Source organism: Pipistrellus hanaki (genome assembly GCF_964339955.1).
Source record: "Pipistrellus hanaki genome assembly, chromosome: 1".
Classification (NCBI taxonomy): domain Eukaryota; kingdom Metazoa; phylum Chordata; class Mammalia; order Chiroptera; family Vespertilionidae; genus Pipistrellus; species Pipistrellus hanaki.
This window is the reverse complement of record NC_140503.1, coordinates 121,243,025-121,265,326: the sequence shown is the minus strand read 5'-3', so window position 1 is coordinate 121,265,326 and position 22,302 is coordinate 121,243,025. Positions and strand designations below refer to the sequence as shown.

The following is a 22,302-nucleotide window of genomic DNA, read 5'->3' as shown; positions in this document are numbered from 1 at the left end:
TTTTCTTAAAACAGTCCAAACTGACTAAGCCTCTAAAAATGGTAAATGGCAGAAATTCTCACTCCCAGTTACTTGTTGCTCTGTGGGAATGCACTGTTGTAAATTATTTGAGTATGTGATTTGGGAGTGGGCAAAAGTGACAATTTAACTTTCTCCTTTTAACTCGTTAACTAAAGCAAGGGCTTTCAAATTCTGGAATTTGGTTAGCATGCCTTTGCCTACTCTTTTCTTACGCAGACTAAACATTGCTACTTTTTACAATCCACTGATCACGGGCCACCCTAGTTGCCCATCTGCAATTTGATGTCAGTATTGAAATATGGGATCTAGAATGGACTGCTGGATCCTGTGTGAGCACACAGTAGCTAGAGTGCAAGTTGTAGCAATAAAAGGCAGAAGTGAAAGGTAAAATAAAGGTCTTATGGCCTGAATCATCACTTTCAACTACAGGTATATATTTTTTAAAGACATGTAAAACAAACATCCCCGTAAGAAACTACCACTGATGCAACAAACTTTGCTTATTTTTCTGAATTATTTTTGCTTCTTGTTTCTTAATTGGGTAGATTAAGTGTTAGCTCAATTTGTTAATTTCTTTCCTTAAACAATTAAGTATTAATCACAGTCATTGTTATTGGCTCTCTCCAGTTCTTTGAAGCTGCAGATGTTTTTACAGCAGGCTCCCAGTGAGATTGGCAGTTTAGAATATTCTCCGCCAGCAAACTGCACGCCTTTTAAGCAAGATGATGTCCTACATGCTGGATGATGTCCCTTTTAAAAAAGGTTTTTGTGCAAATAAAAACCAGCAGGACACTGTAAATGCACATGCAATAGCAATTAAAATGGAAGTGTCTGTAAAGTGGTTATTTTATATTCATTCAAAAGAGCCACACTGCATTTACTTTGCAATAATGGCTTATTAACCTGCTCACACTCAGCAACATTCGATTCTATATTATAGTCAATGAGTCCAGAGAATTACAAAATAGAATGGGCTTCAAATTTATCTAACCTACTTACTATCTTAACTTTACAATCAGAAAACAATAAATAAATAAATAATTTCAGTCCCAGGATTTTTAAGTGAATCACCCATGACATTGTTGACAGACTGAAAATACAGCACAGCCTTCACACTTTCAGTCCTGGCTGCTTTCCACTGAACTCCACTGCTTTGTTGCAGTTGCAACAGTGAATTTAAAATTATAAACTCTCTAAGGAGGAATTGTAATTACTAAAGTTTATGAGAAGCATACCAACACAAATAGAAAGTCGTCTATTAGCTTGAAACCTAAGGACAGACCTTCTAATAGTTATCAACAGAATATTTAAGAGGAGGAACTATTCTTTAGCTACTAAGAGCTATTAATTTCCTTTTATAATTTTTTATAAGAATCTTGTATTATAGCATTGATTGAAAAGCAGTGTTCAAACAACATACTATTGGGAATATTCAGAAGCCTTCTACAAAGAGAAAGACATACAAATTACATTTCTCCATAATTTATAGCCACAAAGCAATGCAGTAAATACTTCTATTTACAAATGTACTAAATTTAAGTTTATATGATTACTAGCAGCCTGGTGCACAAAATTTGTGCACATTAAAAGGGGATTAAATTGAGGAAATATTTTAATATTGATATCTGCCCTTTCTCTATAATAGAAGTTTCAGAGATGAAAGAAAATTAGTAAAATGTATATGAATACCTCCCTCCTGTCAGAATCCAGGGCACACCGCGAGACCCAAAGTCAAGTCCCCACACACCCGCTGCACCTCAAAATAGCTCGGTACCCAGACCCAGCTGGCCCCACCCCCACCAAGCCCCACCAGGTGGAGGTGCAGCCTCAGGTCCACTGGCCCAGCACTGGGCAGGGAGGCACAGCCTCAGATCTTCCTATGCCAGGGTGAGAGGCAAGGCCCGAGGTCCTCCAGCTTAGCACCAGGGTGGGGGACACACCTTGAGGTCCCCTATCAAGCCCGCTGGGTGGGGGGCATGGCCTCAGTTCCACTGGCCCAGCATTGGGGTGGGGGTGCAGCCTGAGCTTTCCTGTCAAGCTCTCCCAGGTGGGAGCACAGCCTAGGACCTCTGCCCTGGCCCAGGGCCACACAGCCGCAGGTCTCTGCTGATTGCTCCTTAAGGCTTGTTAGGGAAACTGGGCCTCTGCTGTGGGTACAGCCATCCTGTGTTATGAAAACCCAGCCTCCACTATGGACACAGCCATCCTGTGTTACAGAAACCTCCTGTCCACTGTGGGTGCCGCCATCTTTGTGACAGTGTGATGGTCAATTTTCATATCCCCTCTCTATTAGATAGGATCACTGCACTTCACACAGTCTGTACTAATATATGAAATGTAGCTTCCAGATTACATCCTGAGAGATATCCTCAAGGACACTCAGACCGAGTAATGCACATTTAGACTTGACTTAATGATGCTTATATGCCCTGCAGCTCCACGTGCGCCCATGCATAACACTACAGCTACTTCACGATTTAGAAACTCTCAGCAGTCCGTTACCTGCCACTGAAAAGGAACTTATCCTCGCAGATGCCCTTTAAGAAAGCTACATTTGCTGTTTGAAGTAAGAAAAGCTTATCATGCTCAATTGACTCCAAACTTACAATACCCACCAGGAGTGTCGGTATTAGAGTATCGAAGAGCAGTGCCTATCTTAATTTATTACTTTTCTTCAGTTTGCTCCTCCCCACAATTTTTAACCTTTTTACCCCTACTCAGGCCAAGGCAAACCTCTATTTTTTTGTTTTTAAAGGTGTATTAGGTCAGAGTTGCTTTTAATTAAAAAGCAGTTCATCAATTTGCTCAGTTTGTGTTTAATATACTTGAGGTTAGGAAATTCCAGGATGCTCACAGTCCTCCAAGCCCATCTATGTTTCTCATGATTTCCACAGCCTTCCTTTCACGGATTCTGGCTACAGAGACCATGGGGACTTGAACTCTACCTACTCATTGCTTTTCATCACTTAGGCTGACCAGAAAGCCCACCTGCTCTGCAGAGCTATTTCTCAACTACTGGGAGTCAGGGTCACTGTATTCTATTCTATAGGCCAGGGTGGGCCTTCCTGGCTCTCCCAAGAACCAGCTGTATGTCTCATCCCACAGTTTTCTTGATCTCTCAGCCTAATCTCTTCTCCTATAAAATGAAGGGCTGAGGAAAGTGGCGTTGCCTAGTGCAGTACACGGAAACTAAGAGTTACCTGTTCAGCATTTCTTGGAAAAGATAGTGTCTAAGTAGCTACCACACACAAATTAACCAAGGGCTGAAAGGGAGTGTGAGAAAACAGATGGAAATGCAAAAGGGTTGATTATCGATAGGGCACCTGCAAAGAAGGGGTGGAAATATTTCACGAGCTCATTCAAACCCAAAGAGAAATATGGTGTGCTCCCCTTTGCACTGTCCACCGGGAGAGTGTGTGCTGTGAACTTTGCAAATTAGGTTCACTGCTTCAGTCTGAGGGGAAGAGTGGTCAGAATTGTGTGCTTTTGTTGATATCCAGGCCTCTAGTTTATGGGCTGTTTAGAGGAAGTTGAAGCAGAATAAAAGCGTTACATTTATTTCATCGTGATGCCTTCAGATGAGTGGGTTTTAAATACCCCTTCAAAAGTTCCCTCAGCTGTTGACACACATCAGAGAATTAAAGGTCTCTAAGAGACCCAAAGTGTCCGAAGCCCTTTCTTTCTGATGTGAGCAAGACACAAACAGCCTGAGCTTAAAAGGGCAGTTATTGAAATTCAGACTGAACATGTGCGCTTCACAACTAGAAACCGCCTTCACGTTTCATTAACTGAATCGGACATTTTACAGAACTGCAAAACCCCTTGGGAGGATTCACGTCCAAAATTCACAGGAGATTCACAGAAGCTGATGTGGATGAAGCAGGACTTAAGTTCCTGTGATGTTTCTGACGATCCACCTCAGGATGGATGGACCGGAAGCATCAGGCAAATGCACTTCAGTGTGTGAGGAGGCCTGCCAGGGCTCTGACCCAAGAGCAGCCCAACGGAGAACACAACACATCCTTCATTCTGTGACAGCAGCACCTGAACCCCCGTTCCAGGCTGCTTCGGTGGCCAGCTCGGGGCAGCTGGTCTGTGAAAAGGTTCTCTCACCAGAACTGCTGGAACCCAAGCACTGGGTTGCTCTGAAGAGCACAAAGCATGGCTCGGAATGAAGGCAAGCCCGGACTGAACAAACTGCATGCTTTTTCTGAGAAGACTGGAGAACAGTTTTCTAACTTACATGATGAAATTCAGTCAACAGCCACTCCGGATGCGAGCCTTTTATAGAGGGAAAAGGTCTTCAGGCTCTTTGGCAGTACTTATATTATTGTGAAATCTCAGTTTTGAATGAGGGAAAGGCTATATTTACCACTTGTTGCTAGAAAAATGTCTTGTGTTCTGCATACACATGGAATTTTGTACTTGAGCCTCACTGCTGGGAAATACTTAGATTAAATGATCATTTACACTACAAAATAATAATTGTGACTATAACGCCCATTTTGAGCACTGTACCTATGCCAGCTACTTCACATATTTTTCTTTTTTCTTTTTTTATTGATTTCAGAGAGGAAGTGAACAGGAGAGATAGAAACATCAATGATGAGAGAGAATTATGGATTGGCTGCCTCTTGCACCCCCCTTACTGGAGATCAAGCCTGCCACCCTGATATGTGCCATGACCAGGAATAAAACTGTGACCTCCTGGTTCATAGGAGCATCACCAGCTGGGCCACATATTTATTTCTAACCCACTGATGTTTGAAGAAAAGTTTGAGCTCATTGCAGTTCTACAACCACCATGTAGATCTGAGATTTGTCCCTGAGCCTCAATTTCCAAATCTATTAGAGAGAGGTAATATTAATAGTCATTTCAAACAACACTAAAAGATTTAATATCATAAGTAGTTTGGAACAGTGTAAATAATTGTTAGATTCAGTAACTGTTGCAATATTTTCCCAACTTTTACTTTCACCCATCCATATGAATGCTAAAAATAGAGCAAAAGAAAAAGTTCCTCCACATCATTCCCACCTCAACATTTTGTGTACTTTGATACATGGTGTAATACCATCTAACGTAGACTTCAGGATACAAAAATTACCAGAAGTAAAAAAGAATACTAAGTAATAATACAAGTGTCAAAATATAAAAGAGTATATGGTTGGTTTCAAGTCACAAAAACCTAGGGATAGACTTTGACTATTGCACTTAATACTGTTGATTCAGTTTTCTGTTGTTTCTTTGAGCTTCAATATCATTTCAAAAACAAAAAACAAAAAACAAACAAACAAAAAAACAAAGGAGGAAGAAACTAAGATGGTGGCATAAGTAAGCACCTAAACTGCTGCCTCACACAACAATTTCAAAACTACAACTAAAAGACAGAACAGACATCATCCTGAACCACAGGAAAGCTGGCTGAGTGGAAATTCTACATCTAGACTGAAAGAGAAAAGCTCACAGAGAATCAGAGGAACTGCAAAGGGCTGAGGTACGGAGACATACACAGAGAGAGGAAGGGAGGCTGAATGCCTGGCTGGCTTTCTCTGGCAGGAGAGGGAAGGAAGCTCCTGACTTCACTGAACCCCAGTTCCAGGCAAAACCCTGTGGATGCAGGTTCATACAGGGGGGTCTGGACTGCCAGGTAGAGAGAAAGGCACATGGAGACGTGGGGGAGCCACGTCAGGTAGGGGTCTGGAGGTGCGTGGGCAAGTGCGTGCAGAGAGAACTGACTGCTGAGGTTGCTGCTGGCTTTCCCTAGCAGGAGGGAGTCAGAAGCTCCTGACTGCACTGAACCCTAGTTCTGACTGCACTGAACCCCAGTTCTGGGCAAGCCCTGGGGACCCAGGCTCTTATGGGGGCAACCTGGACTGTCAGGAGAGGTGAAAACTCAGGGGAGCTGCAAAAGGCAGAGGTCTGGAGGCATGCACTCAAGTGAGCACAGAGAGGACTGATGGCTGAGTGTGCTGCTGGCTTTCTCTAGCTGAAGGGAACCAGAAGCTCCCAACTGCTCTGAACTCCAGTTCTAGGCAAGAATCTGAGAATCCAGATTCATTGGGGGAGAAACTGGACTGTCTGGCAGCAGGTAAAATTCGAGGGTGGCTTTCTCTCAGAGGTACTTGCAGTGATTATCAAAGGACACCGAGACCCAGGGGCCTCATAGGGCAAGACTGACAGGAAGTCAAGACTGTTTGCTCAGCCCTGAGACTCTGCCCCATCCAAGCTGAGCACAGAGGCTTTTGCAATTTTGCAAGTCTTGCAAAGTTCTCCCATTGTAGACACAGTTGATCCTCACAGCCAACTGGCCTGGAGGTCAATTCCGCCCAGTGATACCAACAACAATCAAGACTTAACTACAACAAGGTTATACACACAGTCCACAAAGGGGTGCACCAAGAGTTTCCACCTCAGGCAACTGGGGAGGCCGACCTACTGGACCAAATAGAACACCTAGCACACAAAGCTACCCTACCAACTCATGGAAGCAGTGAAAATGTGGAGACAAAGAAACAAATCACAAACGAAAGAAATGGAGGAAAACAAATGACTGGATATAGAGTTCAAAACCGTGGTTATAAGGTTTATCTTTTTCTTTTCTTTTTTTTTTCTTTTTTCTTTTAAATATATTTTATTAATTTTTTTTTTACAGAGAGGAAGAGAGAGGGATATAAAATTAGAAACATCGAAGAGAGAGAGACATCAGTCAGCTGCCTCCTGCACACCTCCTACTGGGGATGTGCCTGCAACCAAGGTACATGCCCTTGACCGGAATCAAACCCAGGTCCTTTCAGTCCACAGGCCAATGCTCTATCCACTGAGCCAAAAACAGTTTCAGCAGGTTTTCTTTTTCAAGAATTTCCTAGAAAAGGCCAATAACTTTAGCAATATTTTCATACCTTCGAGGATATGAAAAAGTACCAACTAGAAATTAAACATACACTGACTGAAATAAAAAAAAAAAAATTATACAGAGACCCAATAGCAGACTAGAGGAATGCAAGAATCAAGTCAAAGATTTGAAATACAAAGAAGCTAAAAACACTCAATAGGAAAAGCAAAAATAAAAAGAATCCAAAAATTTGAAGATAATGTAAGAAGCCTCTGGGATAACTTCAAGCATACCAACATTTGAAATATGGGGGTGCCAGAAGAAGAGAGAGTGCAAGATACTAAAAACCTATTTAAAGAAATAATGACTGACCCTCCTCCCCCCCTCCCACCTGGTGAAAGAAATAGACTTACAAGTCCAGGAAGTGCACAGAACCCCAAACAAAAGGAATCCAAAGAGGACCACACCAAGACAAATCATAATTAAAATTCCAAGAGCAAAAGACAAAGAGAGAATATTAAAAGCAACAAGAGAAAACAGTTAATTACCGACAAGGGAGCATCCATACAATTGTCAGCTGATTTCTTAATAGAAACTATGCAGGCCAGATGGGAGTGGCAAGAAATACTCAAAATGATGAACAGGCTTTTGCAGCTTGGCCACAGACATGCCATCCAGACTCAGGAAGAACCGAAAACTTTGGGGCCACGTGAGCCACGGTTAAGACCACATCGGCAAGCATAGGAAGCACCCAGGGAACCGTGGTAATGCTGATGGCTTGTATCATCATAGGATCAACATTAACAAATATCACCCAGGTTAATTTGGGTAAGTTGGTATGAGGTATTACCACTTAAAGAGGAACCAGAGCTTCTGCCCAACTGTCACCCTTGATAAACTGTGGAGCCCTGTCAGTGAGCAGACACGGGTAAATGCTGCCAAAAGCAAGGCAGGAGTTGCTTTCTTCATTGATGTGGTGAGATCGGGCTACTACAAAGCTCTGGGGAAGAGAAACCTCCCAAAGCATCCTGTCATGGTGAAGGCCAAGTTCTTCAGCAGAAGAGCCGAGGAGAAGATTAAGGGTGTTGGTGGGGCCTGTGTCCTGGTAGCTTGAAGCTACATGGGGGGAAGTTCATTAAAATGTCTAAGTACTTAAAAAACAAACAAACAAACAAACAAAGTGATGAACAACAAGAATCTACAACCAAGATTACTCTATCCAGAAAAGTTATCATTCAGAATTAAAGGTCGGATAAAGAGTTTCACAGATAAGAAAAAGCTAAAGAAGTTCATCACCACCAAACCAGGATTATATGAAATGCTAAAAGGTATTCTTTAAGAAGAGGAAGAAGAAGAAAAAAGTAAAGATAAAAATTATGAACAAAAAATACATATCTATCAACAAGTGAATTTAAAAATCAAGTGAATTAAAAATCTGAGGAACAGAATAAACTGGTGAATATAATAGAATCAGGGGCATAGAAGGGAATGGACTGATAATTCTCAAGGAGAAAAGGGTGTGGGGGGTGCAGTAAAAGACTGGACAAAAATCATACACCTATGAATGAGGACAGTGGGTGGGAGGTAAGGGCAGAGGATGGGGTGGGAACTGAGTGGAAGGAGCTATGGGTGGGGGAAAAGATAAATAACTGTAATAACCTGAACAATAAAGATTTATTAAATTTTAAAAAAAGGACTAATGTCTATGCCATAAAGTTGTTCAAAGACATAAATGAGGCCATCACATGAAAGTGCCAAGCTCTTGTTTTATATTGTTTGTCCCTCTAACAACACTATAAATACTTTGGCCTGAAAGCTAAAAATGGATAAGAAATTCTCAAATAACTTTAACTTTTCAATTCTTTACATCTCATGAATGGTCATGAGCATTATTTGCAGACCAGAATATTTTGCTGTGAGTTCTCTCAGGGAAAAAAATATATTGGTAAATTAATAAAGAGCTTAGAAAAATAGATTCAAATTAACTTTACAGCCCATTGTGTAATGATGGGTGAATCAATCAATGAAAGATGGTAATGGAGTAGAATCCAGATTCTTACATATTTTTACTTGCTTCTTCATTTCAGACTTAAAATAGGTAGAAAAGATAAGGAATGAGAGAAATCAATCATACCATAAAATTATTATTTTAATTTATAATATTTGTTAAAATATATTTTTATTGACTTAAGAGAAATAGAAACATCAATAATGAGAGAGAATCATTGATTGGCTGCCTCCTGCAAGCTCTGCACTGGGGATCGAGCCTGCAACTTGGGCATGTGCCCTGACCAGGAATCCAATTGGGACCTCCTGGTTCATAGATCGATGCTCAACTATTGGGCCCATGAAATTATTATTTAATATTAAACAAAACAAGAATTGCAAAAGAAAAAAAAAAACACAGAAAATGATTATTCATGTAGTCTCATTTGATGTTTTTTCTTCTTCTTTGTTTTTTGTTCTTTCCTTCCTTCCTTTCTTTTCTTTACTTTCTATTTTTCTTTCTAGTTTTTGTGTGTATATGGGTCTTCCTTTCTGGTGGAGAATGGAATATCTTATCTGTGAGCATAATTCTTTTTAAAAAAATATATTTATTTTTTATTTTTTATTATTTTATTTTTTTTTTTACAGAGAGGAAGGGAGAGGGATAAAGAGTTAGTTAGAAACATAGACCAGCTGCCTCCTGCACACCCCCTACTGGGGATGTGCCTGCAATGAAGGTACATGCCCTTGACTGGAATCGAACCTGGGACCCTTTAGTCGCAGGCTGACGCTCTATCCACTAAGCCAAACTGGTTAGTTAGGGCTTGAGCATAATTCTTATTGTGTGTGTGTGTGTGTGTGTGTGTGTGTGTGTGTGTGTGTGTTACTACTCTAACTCATATGATTAGGGTAGAATTAAAATAAAAATTTTAGTTTGAAATTAACTTTTCTATTTTCTGACTAAATGGTCTAAGACAAAATTTAGTATTCCAAAGGACACTAGCAAAGATTTAAACAAAGAAGAGAAAAATAAAAAGAATGTTACCCCCCAAAGGTATACTACCACTTGCTCTTAACTAATGATAGCACATCATCCCAAATAGTAGGTCCTGTGATTTTCATCATAATTGATCTAAATAATAAAGTGAACCAAAGGAATTTAAAATTTTATATTAATTAAATTTTTACTTAATTTTAGGAAATAACTTAGTTACCAAGTAAGTTCCTAATAATAATTAATAAATAAATCAAAATACAAAATTTTGAATAACCTAAATGTAAATTTAAAGTTGTGAATTTGTTGATAGTAATATTGGTGTTCATAGTCGTTATTGTTTTAATGTAAACTCAAGTCATTGTGTGTCACTTTATTCAAAAAGACTCGGCCACTTTGAAAAGTTGTGGGAACTCGGATATCACAGCTTATTAAAGGTCATGCTGTGTCAGGGCAAAGCTTAAGAGAGCAGCTTTTAAGATTTAATTATTTTAGATAATTAAACCGCCTTAGAGAACCTCTCCAGGTAAACAAAGCTCCAGTTGTTTTCTATTTAATGCCATCACGTCTCTATGGCGATAGCCTTCAACTGGACATACTGCTAACTTCTAAAAAAATTGTAATACTTTCAAATTAATTAGTGTTTAAAATGCTTGCTCTAAAAATAAGTAAAACATAGATCTTTTAGAGAAGCAAGGAAAACAGATGTCACCAATCGCTGTTAACAATAGAGATTACTAAAATGAGTTCTCCCTTCGGCCATGGCCAGTGATGCCTCCCAAACTCCCATTCTCTTCATAGTATAGCCAAATTCCAGCTATGATAAGGTCAAACAATCTTCAAGAACGTACAAAGGGGGGGGAAATCTGGATAGATTTCTGCCTACTTGGTTAACTTGATTTCAAGATAAGCTTGTGAAAATCTGCATTTACAGACAAAGAATAAAACAAAATTTTGTTTGTTTATTTTTTAAGTCTTGGCTGGCTTATAGGAGAACAGGCGAAACCAAAACAATGGCTCCCCGTCTCAGCTCCCCCAGCCCTGTGCCCCGGATGAAATCCCGGCAGATGCTGAAGGAGAAAAAGCTTCAGGGCCATTCATCCAAAGCCCTGAGACGCAGTGATTGAAAGTAACATGTGGAATCAGTTTGAGCAAAATAAACTAAGTCAGGGCAAAATGAGACAAGCCATAAACTAAGATAAAGTGGAGACAATTTTTTAAAAGGAAATAGCTTCAGGGAAGTATTTTGAGATGCACCAGACAGAAATTTCAAAGCCAGAGACACAGAATTTGTTTACACAGAACATGCACTCCGGAACATTACATATCTATCTATTCATTACCTATATTTGCATGAACTGACTTTATTTATTTATTTTTAAATTACCTTTGCTGTTGAAAGTATTACAGATGTCCCCTTTGCTTTCCCCCAACCCTCATTGACCCCTTCTACCCCACACCCATCCCTCTCAGGCCTTCATCGGACTATTGTCTGCATCCATGAGTTATGCATATAAATTCTCCAGTTAATCTTTTCCCCCCACCACATCCCCACCTAGGCTTCCCTCGGATATTCATCTGTATGTTCCATGCTTCTATGTCTCTGATCTATTTGTGCATGAATTGACTTTAAATTCTGATCTGTAAGCCAAAATAGATTATAATATATCTCACTGATAAAATACTTTTGTTCTTTAATGAACTTTACTAAAACCTTTACTGAGGCTGGCATTATAGTATTTCACTGTCAACAGCGAACTGGCTCAAGCATACAGTAAGATATGTGGACAATTTTGTAGAGTAAAATAATAACCTTAGAGAATTTGAAAGCTCTTTTTTAAAATTATGCCAGAGCAATTTAAAAAATGTTGAGAGTTAAAGAGGCATCAAGTATTTAAAGTAAATAAAAATGATAGTGAGAATGCCTTAAAATGTGTACAGATAGAATATATGTAGAAAGGCATTTTTACATCTTTATTCCATTTAGCAGACACAATTTAAAATTTGTACTGCTATTTCAAAATGATCAGAAAGCTGAGTCCCGTTTTTGTTTTTGTTTTTAAGTAACCATGCCAGATATTCTGTACACACAGTCTCACATGAGTTCCTGGCTTAATGAAAAGTAACACCAGGCCACACCTGCAGCTGGTGAGGAGCACACACCCCAGCGAAGGGCCACGTTTTGGAGGGGAGATGAGGCGTGAGGTAGGATATACGCTGTTATCAGATGATGGCAGTGTGTAAGCACAGACACTAGAATGTGCTGTCTCCTGCCTTTGATTGCAGCTCAACTGGCCTGCACCTCTCCCAGAAGCAAGCACTCCTTCCAATGCAATAAACAAGTGGCAATTTGAAAAGCAACCACTCAACATTTCAGAAGATGGAAGGAGAAAGGGTGATTATCGGTGCTCTGCTGGGAAGACCTGGTCCTTTTCGGTTAGTAGAGGCTCTAGACCCATAATCTTACATAGATGTTCAGACTTCATTTTCCACCCCTGGGAGAGTGGACATACAGTAGCATCTACTTCACTGTGCTGTGAAAATTAAGTAAATAACCAATGTAAAGAGCTTAGAGAAATGCCATGTAAGTGTTGTTTTCTTATCGCCATTATCATCAACATTATCTCCTCTTCACTCCCTGGACCATGTATAATTAAATTCCAAAGATGAAAGAAGTTTATAAGTACATATCCATCAAACCTGAAGACAAATTTACACATAAACATGCAGATTACTAATTCTTTGATGCCCTCATCTCTGGGGTTGCTGGCTATCAAGAATGTCACCGATCCACAACAGGACCATGCAGACCTGTGAGCCTGTGTGGCTGATTAACACATCACAGACACCAATTACACGTCCTTCTCTAAATATTTCCTTAAAAAGACAGGATTAGCATTCCATTGTCCTAATTACAATGGCATCATAATACAATATCCTAATGAGTCTACTAGCAATGTATTGAACATAGGCATTTTACAGTACTTAAAGCATTTGAGCTTTAGAAGGTCATAGAACAGTGCCTAGCTTATAGTAAGTCATACAGAAAGAGGTGTAATTATCATCATCAACATCATTATTTCAGTAACGACTTATACCTATCTATTCCCTATAGCCATTAGTGATCAACAAAGTAGATCTCATGGTTTATTCTTCTTGATATCTCTATTACACTGAGTACTACTAGATCCCAGAAGTGTTTATTTATGAATGAATAACTGAATACAGAAATGAATGAATGAGTAATCAAATAATTAGGAGAGAGTAAATCAGTAAATAGATTTGTTGGTCATGTTCTATCCTGCTGTGGCCATCTGGTCATTCCTCTAATCTTTTGCCAAGCTGTTGTCAAGCTTGATTTGTGACTTTGGTAAAATATATGCCACTTTCTACAAGCTTTATTAATCTCTTTCTTCTTGCCAACTTGTGTTTGGGTAATATATTTCTGAGGTGGTAAGACACTGGGATAAACTCTAGTTTTTCCATGAACCATAAATATATAATTGGTTTGAGCTAGTTGAACATTAATCTAAACAAAGAAATGAGATTTGCTTCATAATCTGTGTGTGTGTCTGTGTGTGTGTGTGTGTGTGTGTGTGTGTGTGTGTAAAACTCTACCATGCAACAGGTACTGACATTCCTTAGATTTTGATTCAGGAATTCTCAGCTTTGTTGAGAACAGTCACCTTATTCATTGTTCCAGAGCTTCAGGCCATAACCATACAAACTGGGTTACCAAGCAGTAACTCGCATCATGCAAGTTCATGAGAAACTGACATACAAACCAGAATGCCAATATTTTCATTGCACAACCTACCAAACAGTCATAAAGATCACCCTCCTAGTGTATTGTTTCCTTGAAGAGAACTTTACATAGTGGTAAAAAGTATAATTAAAAATTGCTTAGTAATCAAAACTAAAAAAGATTAAATGACTTAATACAGCAATGATCAGCAAAGAAGAGCAAGGCTATCTTGCTCATTATAGAAATAGAGTTTACAGCTCCTTCTCTTCAGAAATGCGGAAAGACCTATGGTCATTGTCCTGATGGAGACTTCAAGACTGCTGTGAGGAATAAATGAAAGAATATATGTAAGATACATTGCCAGGTAATTAGTAGTTACTCTGTATTGGTATTCTTCAAATTGGATTTTGTGCACTTCCGAGGGAACCCAAATGCTTGCCATCTTGAACCTAACCTTCCACATTCACTATGTCATTCCAAAGTACCACTTCCCAGCTCCTAGTCCCAACTTCACCTTTGCTCTTCATATTTTCTCAAATTCCATTTGCATCTACTATACTTCAATATCATTGTATGCCTTTTAAGCACTTTGTGAAATAATATATTTACATAATGAAGTCGGCAAATGAGCTCTCATTTCTATGTGCCCTTGAAAACAATCACTAACATTCCTCTTAGTGGGACAAAGAAAAACAATTTTATTATAGCCAACTGAAAAATCTAAGAAGCTTGACATGTCATATGTTTATATCTACATACTTTTCCCTATCATGATGTATTTAGAAGATTGAATAAAATCATGCTCTAAACTAAGAGAATATGACAAAAGTCAAATAATTAGAAGTTCTTGGAGCAAGAAATATAAAGATTTGACAATAAAATTAGAATTGGTGAAACAGGGATAAAAATACTGTAATTTTATTAACATATTTAATATCATGAATGCAGCATTTAAAGAAATCTAAAATACTGAACAATTATTGTGTTCTTACATAATGCTAACTCATTATCTTACTATATTTTTTCATTTAATTTTACTTTTTGGCAAATTTTTAAAATTTGACTTTTTTCCTCCAATAATAAGAGTTTAATGATACGTTTAGACCAAGTATATTTTAATTATCCACAACTATTAGCAAGGTATTGCTTCTTTGTATATGTTGACAGTAACGACCTGGCCATACAGGGTACTTTTGAAGCTACTTGATATGACTCATGAGTATTTATTCTCATACAATATATGCAATCAAAATTTCCTGCATTTTAATTTTGTAAAATAATGTTTTTATTATGCAGCAGTTGGTACTTTACAGGCCAGAATGTTTAACTGCTAGGACTCTACCAGCTTTAGGAGCAGATGGAGGACAGGTGGGTTGTTTGATCTTTATAAACTATCTGGTTGGAAAAGAAATTAGACATTCTGTTAACTTATTCTTATCCCTTAAGTGTTCAATGTATCAGTGGAGTGTGCCAATTTTCCACAATTGTAATGCAAAAATTATGAGAAACGACTTTAAGAGCAAACTTCAGAGAGGCAAGTCAGAGAGGTATCTGAGGAGACTGGGTTGATTTCTAGGGATGGAAAGGAAATGCAAATGAGCAAGGGAAGGAGCAGAGAAGGAGGCAAAGAGAATAATCAAAGTTCACTTCCTTTTGGCAAAGCCAGAGTGAATTCTGCAGGTCATTAATGGGTCATCTATTGAGGTTTTGTTCTTTCTGTTTTGTAGCACAGACAAGGTGCTAAAAAGAGAGTAAAACTCCTAAGGGTAAGAACTTTGTACCCAGAATCTAGCACAGTGGCTATACCAGATAAACATTTATCTCAAGCATTCATGCTTAGTGTAGTACCTACCTAATGCATATTGGCTGTGTGCAAGGAACTGTGCTAGGTCAAAGGTGGCACAGGGCAGTAAACAAATACTCTGGCAATTGCAGTGGTCTGGCTGTAGGACAGTTCTCAGTTTAGACTGATAAAGACACTTTTCATCCTCTGCTTTCCCTGGCAAGAGTCAGAAGCACAGAGGCAAGTAAAGGGGATCCATTGTTTACAAGTTAAATGTACTACTCCCTAAATTAAAGTCAGTTTTTGTTGCTGTTGTTAAAGTTAAATTTTGTTGCTGCTGTTAATTTGTATTTGGAAGACTGAACTAGTTAGTTTTGGTTTTTGTCGTTAATTAAAGTTAATTTTGTTGTCAATTTTCTACAAGTTGTGCTTGAAAGACATTTATAAAGACCTTTTTTTTTTCATATTTCCAGGTACATAATAATGAAATAGTAAAATTCTTAAGTGAGCAAGGAAAAGTCACATATCCAGAACCATAGCTGATAACTTTTACATCAAAACTTCTTCATGTAGAGTTTGAATTGTCTTTCCTATTTTTTGTACTTTCTGAGTGAATAAGTCAAAGCTGAAATTTAAGTCATCTGTCTACATGAAAGCAATGTTATTTATTTTTGTTTCTGAAAAAAAAATCGTAAGCAGTACTTCAGAGTTTGCAATAGTCAGGATAAAATGATTTAGTGAGTTGACATTATGGGAGAGAGTCATAGAAAAGATGTGAGATAAAGAAATAGTATTCTCATATCATCCTGGAATACAGAGGACCTCTAAACGAGACAAGTCATACCCGTCTAAGCAAGGAGATCTGTCATTGTCCTAAAAACAAATAGTGATTCCTCTGCCTCATAATTTCCCCTGGTTGTTAAGTAATCCAATTCAGAGTATCTATGAGGAGATAGGGATGAATAAATGTCTCACCCACTCACTCACTCAGCCCTCTAAGGAACATGTGAATTGTAGAAATTGGAAAGTGGTTAATTCAAATAAGTCTCTGATTCATGGGACTAATATATATAGGAGAATTTCACACTATATTATGGGAGAGTTTAAGGAACAAATTAACTGCTTCAGATTGTGCTATAAAATGGAAAGTACCGGTTCTTTGGCTCGCCAGGATTCCTTGGATCTTGGACACATGAAGGACACCTGAGAATTCTCACTAAAACATATTGTACCTTTTTCTTTCCCCAGATTTTTTATAGTCTGTTTCCTGTTGCATCTCTACTCTGTCAGCTGTGCCCAGGCTAGCTCCTCCCTCTGAAGATTAGGCATTTACTCACCCTGGCATCGCTGGACCAGGGTGCTTCTCTGACTTGATCCCACTTTCAGGAATGGAACCCACCAGGTCCAACCACTGGGCACTGGAGCAGGTTCAAAGGAATTGAGCTGTTAGCATGGTTGACCTCGGACCAGACCATTCATGTCATATACTAAATCCTCCTCATAAATATTCAGGTTTTCTCTTCAAAGTTCACTTAAGAGGCTTCAGAGAAGAAAACATTTCTGGGAAGGGCTGTGTATTTAGTTGATCAGAACTAAGCTGCCATCTGCCCTTGTGACTTGCTGATGAAAAAGTAAAAAGACCTTGGGGATTGTTTTAGTAACTATAAACTTTCACTTACAATGTGTGTGTGTGTGTGTTTTTCCCCCCTGTAAGGTTATTTTCAACTGTTTATTTTATAAACTTCTAAAGCATTGCCCTTAATTTCAGAAAAGTTTCTTCTTTGCAAAGGAAGTCATTATTATGTTGAACACAGACACTGTTTGCACAGCATTCCCACACAATTTAAAATAAGCCTTAGAGTCATCAGGAGGGAGATTATGGCAATTTTTAAATAAAGAAATGCATCCCTCCATTCATTTATATTCGACTAGAGGCATGATGCACCAGTAGGATACCCAGGCCTGACCAGCGACCAGAGCCAATCTGTGGGACAACCAGCAGGGCCATTGGGGCCCCTGCTCTCACCCACATTGGCCTGGCACCGCCTGCTCACCTGCTTCACCATCCCACCATAGTCCCGCTCTCATCGGGGCCCATTGTGGCTGGCAGCTCCACTGCCACCTGCTGCCAGCTCCACATTGCTGAGGTTTTCCATGTTTCTCACCGGCCCCTGATGGTCAGCACACGTCTAACTCCCAGTCAGTGGGACAAATTGGGACAATTTGCATAGTAGCCTTTTTATATATAATAAAAAGGATGGCCTTCTAAAGGCACTTAGGAAGTTGAGGGTAAACAATATAAAAATGCATGTATAAGTGGCACTCACTACATAAAAATTAAATTAAATTAAGCTTCCCACAGATAACTTTATGAGTCATCAACTATTTCAATGCATGCAATAATGGATATGGCACCTTTTCCCCTCCCAATGGTACCTAATACTTCCTACAACAAACATCACAAATATTAGACATTTCAACTTTGAAAATATGCAGTGGGACTTAAGATTCAGCATATACACATATATATGTATATGTATATGTATATGTATATGTATATGCTGAATTTTCAATCACAAACACAGTGGACTCTTAGCAAAGTATGTGCCTGTCATAACTGCAACCATTGTAGTCCCTGCACTGAATGAATTCCCCAAGAGTTCCCTGATAGGCTCCATAAACTGATTAGTAATATACCAATACATATGTCAGCCCCTTGAGGCAAGATTATCATCCTTCTTTGATGAAAGCTGGAGCCAAACCCTAATATATAAGGTAACATAAACCTAGATCTCTAAATATCTATAGAGATACAGATATTGGGCTTTGACTCCCTCTGGCATCTTGGGACCAGGTGCTTCTGACTTGTTCCCACTTTCAGGAAAGGAACCTCACCAGGTCCAACCACTGACTTGTCTGGGATGAACCTGCTCCCATGATGACAATGGTGAAGCATAACAGTGGCAAGCACATTCCAACCAAGGCAACAGGAAGAGAGTTTCCTGCTGTCTGTCTTGGCTTTCAGTTTTTTTCTGTTCACCAAAGGCTTTATTTAGAGATAAACAAATCCATGTTAATACTCATTGCTGTGCAGACACATCAGAGAACATCAAAACATACTGCTCTATGAAGTGACCACCAAATGTGGGGGCAATTCTGGGGAAAGAATAAAAGCAATTTCAAAGTATAAGAAGATTCACATATGTATAGATACTTATCTTCTTTTAAATCAAATTTGTACTAGAGGATTGAGCTTTTTAGGGCCAAAGATTAAGTAATGGAAGTAGCCTGACTTATGAAATCATTGCAATCAATATTCCTATTTGTGAGTGACTATGTATATTTTATTTATACTGAATCATATATATATATATATATATATATATATATATATATATATATGGCATACAGCAATTTTGATTGGAGTCATAGTTGTAAATTTACATCAGAAAATTTCTTAAGTACAATTACGTTCACAAATATGTACTTTTGGCATGCAATGTCAAGAGCAAGCCTTTTCTCTATCTGCACTGGGATAGCAGTGAACAGAGTGGGCATGACAGCAAAGTCTGGGAGCCAGACTGCCGGGGTTTGAATCCCAACTCAACTCTTACGGTTTGACTTTGGACAACTATAGCATATAATTCACCCTACTCTAGGGGTGTCGAACTCAATCAGAGAAGGGGCCAAAATCTAAAATCCAGCCTAAATTGCGGGCCGAATGGTTTACTGAACAGTCATAAACTGACAATGTCATAAACTGACAGCGGAGTGCAGTGATGACAGCGCGGTGCGGGCCACATTGCAAGGCCTGGCGGGCTGGATTTGGCCCGCGGGCCTTGTGTTTGACACATGTGCCCTACTCCAAATCCTCATTCATAACTCAAAAGCAGTAATAGCACATCACTCTTTAGGTGGTTGTGAGGATTCACTAAGAGGCCTTAAGGCTTAGACAGTGGCTGACACAGTAAAAAAACAGATTTAAGTAACAGCTACCATGATTATTTAACAAATAGTTATGAAGTACCTACAAGTATGAGATGGATATGACTCATGTGTCATAAATTTTAATGTAACCTGAAATTTCTTTGTACTATATTAATATTCTGTAATTCTAAAATTCTTAACTTTTCTTTAACAAAAGAAAGTGTCTCATTGCATGAGTCCTTTTGTTTAAATCCCAGAAACAAGAAAATTCATTAAGAGAAAACTAACATGAGAATGAAGCTACCCCCATTTTTGTTTCCGTAAGGATCTCTACTTATTCTGTGAAAATCCAATATTTTTAAATCAAAGAAGCAATTTCACATGTAATATCATATGGTGTTTACTTTGTCCAGACCTTAAAGGTAAAACTAAATCTTTGCATTATTAGACTTTGAGTTTTACTTTAAAAAAAATAAGTTATAATAGCTAACTAGAATTAGTCTAGAATCAGAAGAGAAGTTTATTTTTAATCATGCCTAGCTTTTCAATCACCACACAGGTGACTGACTTCCCAAAGGCAGCAGGTCTAAAATCAGGCCCAGTTTATTTGTAAGGAAGATGCAGGGAGCCTTTAAGAAGGAGGCAGAGGTGGGACCCAGTGGCTTTCATTGTACAGCACCTGCAGTCGGTACTTGAGGAGTAGGGATCACAGCTCAGAAAATAATAAATCCCACATTAGACTCTGTGGCTAAGCCATTCAAAAGCCTGTAGGGCAATTTGACAGATGTGAATGGTAATTACAGAAGACTGTGAATAGGAAACAGAAGAAAAGAGAGTGAGGAAAAGGAGGTTTTAAAAAGTGTGAGTATAACTTTAAGTTAAGACAAGAAAAATTGAAAGCCAAGAAGTCATGTGCTTTTATCCATATAGCATGACACACAAAACACTGTAATATTGCATTTATGACTGACTACAAAGAGAATATAAATACTTACATCCCAATTTTTTAAAGGAGAATAGGGTATACTATGTTATATTTTAAGTCCTTTAGCTAGTAGCTATATCTTCTGGTGTCTGGGAGTCAGAGAAAGTCTTAAGATAGAAATAATTAAAGATGTGCATAAAAAGGAGAATGTATGGCAGACTGTTGAGAAAGAAATGAGAATAGAGGCTGGACCCTAAAGCTGCAAAAAACAACAAAAAACAAAACAAAACAAACAAGCAAGTGGGGAACTCACAAAGACAAGAATTCCAAAGTAAAGCAGAAAATAGAAAGAAATTAGTTAAATAGAGCAAGGTATTTCCAGGTGGCTTCCAGTATTTTAGACTTCCATAAGAAGGACATATAGTATATGTTGGAGAGTATCAGCAAAAATGAGAAACTAAAAAATAAGATAAATACTTATATTAGTTATATACACATACACATAACTATATTTTATAAGCACAAGAAGACTAAACTGTATTACATAAATACATGTTAATTGCTCATAAATAGTTGAGATGTAAAAGTGGGACTTAGCAATCCTTGATTGAAAAAACAGGTCTCCAAAAGGAATTAGAGGAAACCAGAGCTACCACCAATTTATATATTTTTCACAGAGGGACAACAATAATAAAGGAGGAATGAATGAAGAAACTATGAATGAATGGCAGCGGCCCCTGAAATGTGGAAATGGAATGACGACAGGTTCCGCTAGGATCCCAGTCCTACCACTTGCTCTGCCTGGGACAGCTCTAAGCCTTAATTGCTTTATCTATAAAGTCCAGGCTAATATAAAAACTACAACCTATAGTATTTTTATGAGAATTCACTGAGAGAATTGAGATTAAAGACATAGGCCAGAGCCTATACATAGCCAGCACTCATTTTTAATTGTTTTATGGGTTACCTGCTGACACTATTATGGAGCTCATCTCAGAGCACAAGGTATAAAATTTGTCTTGGTCCATGATTTTCCTGCCTGTAGATGTTTAAAATTAAGGTTAATAAACATATGAGTATTGAAATTGTAAAATTACAAGCTTTTAGTGACGATGTATGTCATTGGTACCTCAGCAAACATATTGGGAAGGTCACAAAGAAAGCAACCAATAGCTGAAACCAGTTTGGCTAAGTGAATAGAGCATGGGCCTGCAGACTGAAAGGTCCCAGATTCTATCCTGGTCGAGGGCATGTACCTTAATTGTGGGCACATCCCCAGTGGGGGGTGTGCAGGAGGCAGCTGATTGATGTTTCTCTCTCATCAGTGTTTCTAACTATCCTTTTCTCTTTCTCTCTTTAAAAAAAAACAATAAAATATATTTTTTAAAAGAAAAAGAGAAAGAAAGAAAGAAAGAAAGAAAGAAAGAAAGAAAGAAAGAGAGAGAGAAAGAAAGAAAAGAAAGCAAGCAAGCAAGCAACAGAAGCAACCCAGTTCACTTTATAACACTGGCACAGTTGTGGTCACTTAATTTCCCTTTTCAAGAGTGCCTGAGTCATTAAATGAAGCTTCATTTTGAGGGCACTAGGACACTATTTAATTGCAGGCTCAAGCAAGTCATTAAATGAGACCCTCGTGGTTTGAAAACAATTAATGAGTCATTTAATGAATCATACATCTATATATTTGGAGAAGCCCAAGAGGCTTGAATGAGTTAACACATGCCTCTTAGAACATGATTAAAAGCAGAAGTTCCATTAAGAGAAATAAAAATAACTGGCAATGAAAAGAGTCAACAGAGCTTGCCTCCATCTAAATTTAAGAATATACCCAAAATGGGATGGTTTACTACTTCCAACAATGGTCCATAAGCATTTTATAGAGTTTTAAGCCATAGAGTAGGAAGAAGAGGAACCCGAGCATGAAGCCATTTCTCAAAAGAAGCAATGAGTCAAACCCTGAGCCCTATCACATTATAAAATTGTTTCCCAGAGGTAGATGGTACTTCTTTTTTTTCTTTTACAAACCTCTGCAGCATGTAAGGTCAAGCCATGAACTGAACTTGAAAACAAGAGTTACTAATAGAT

At 38.5% G+C, this 22,302-nt stretch overlaps 1 protein-coding gene and 1 pseudogene across 2 annotated transcripts in view; one reads left to right on the top strand and one right to left on the bottom strand.

Moving 5' to 3' along the window:
- Positions 1–22,302, bottom strand: part of PLXDC2 (plexin domain containing 2) — a 406,586-nt gene that overhangs the window by 327,250 nt on the left and 57,034 nt on the right. The gene's annotated exons all lie outside the window — the stretch shown is intronic.
- On the top strand, positions 7,525–7,992 carry LOC311614370 (large ribosomal subunit protein uL15-like; annotated as a pseudogene). The gene has a single exon. The product of its transcript is annotated as a large ribosomal subunit protein uL15-like (transcript).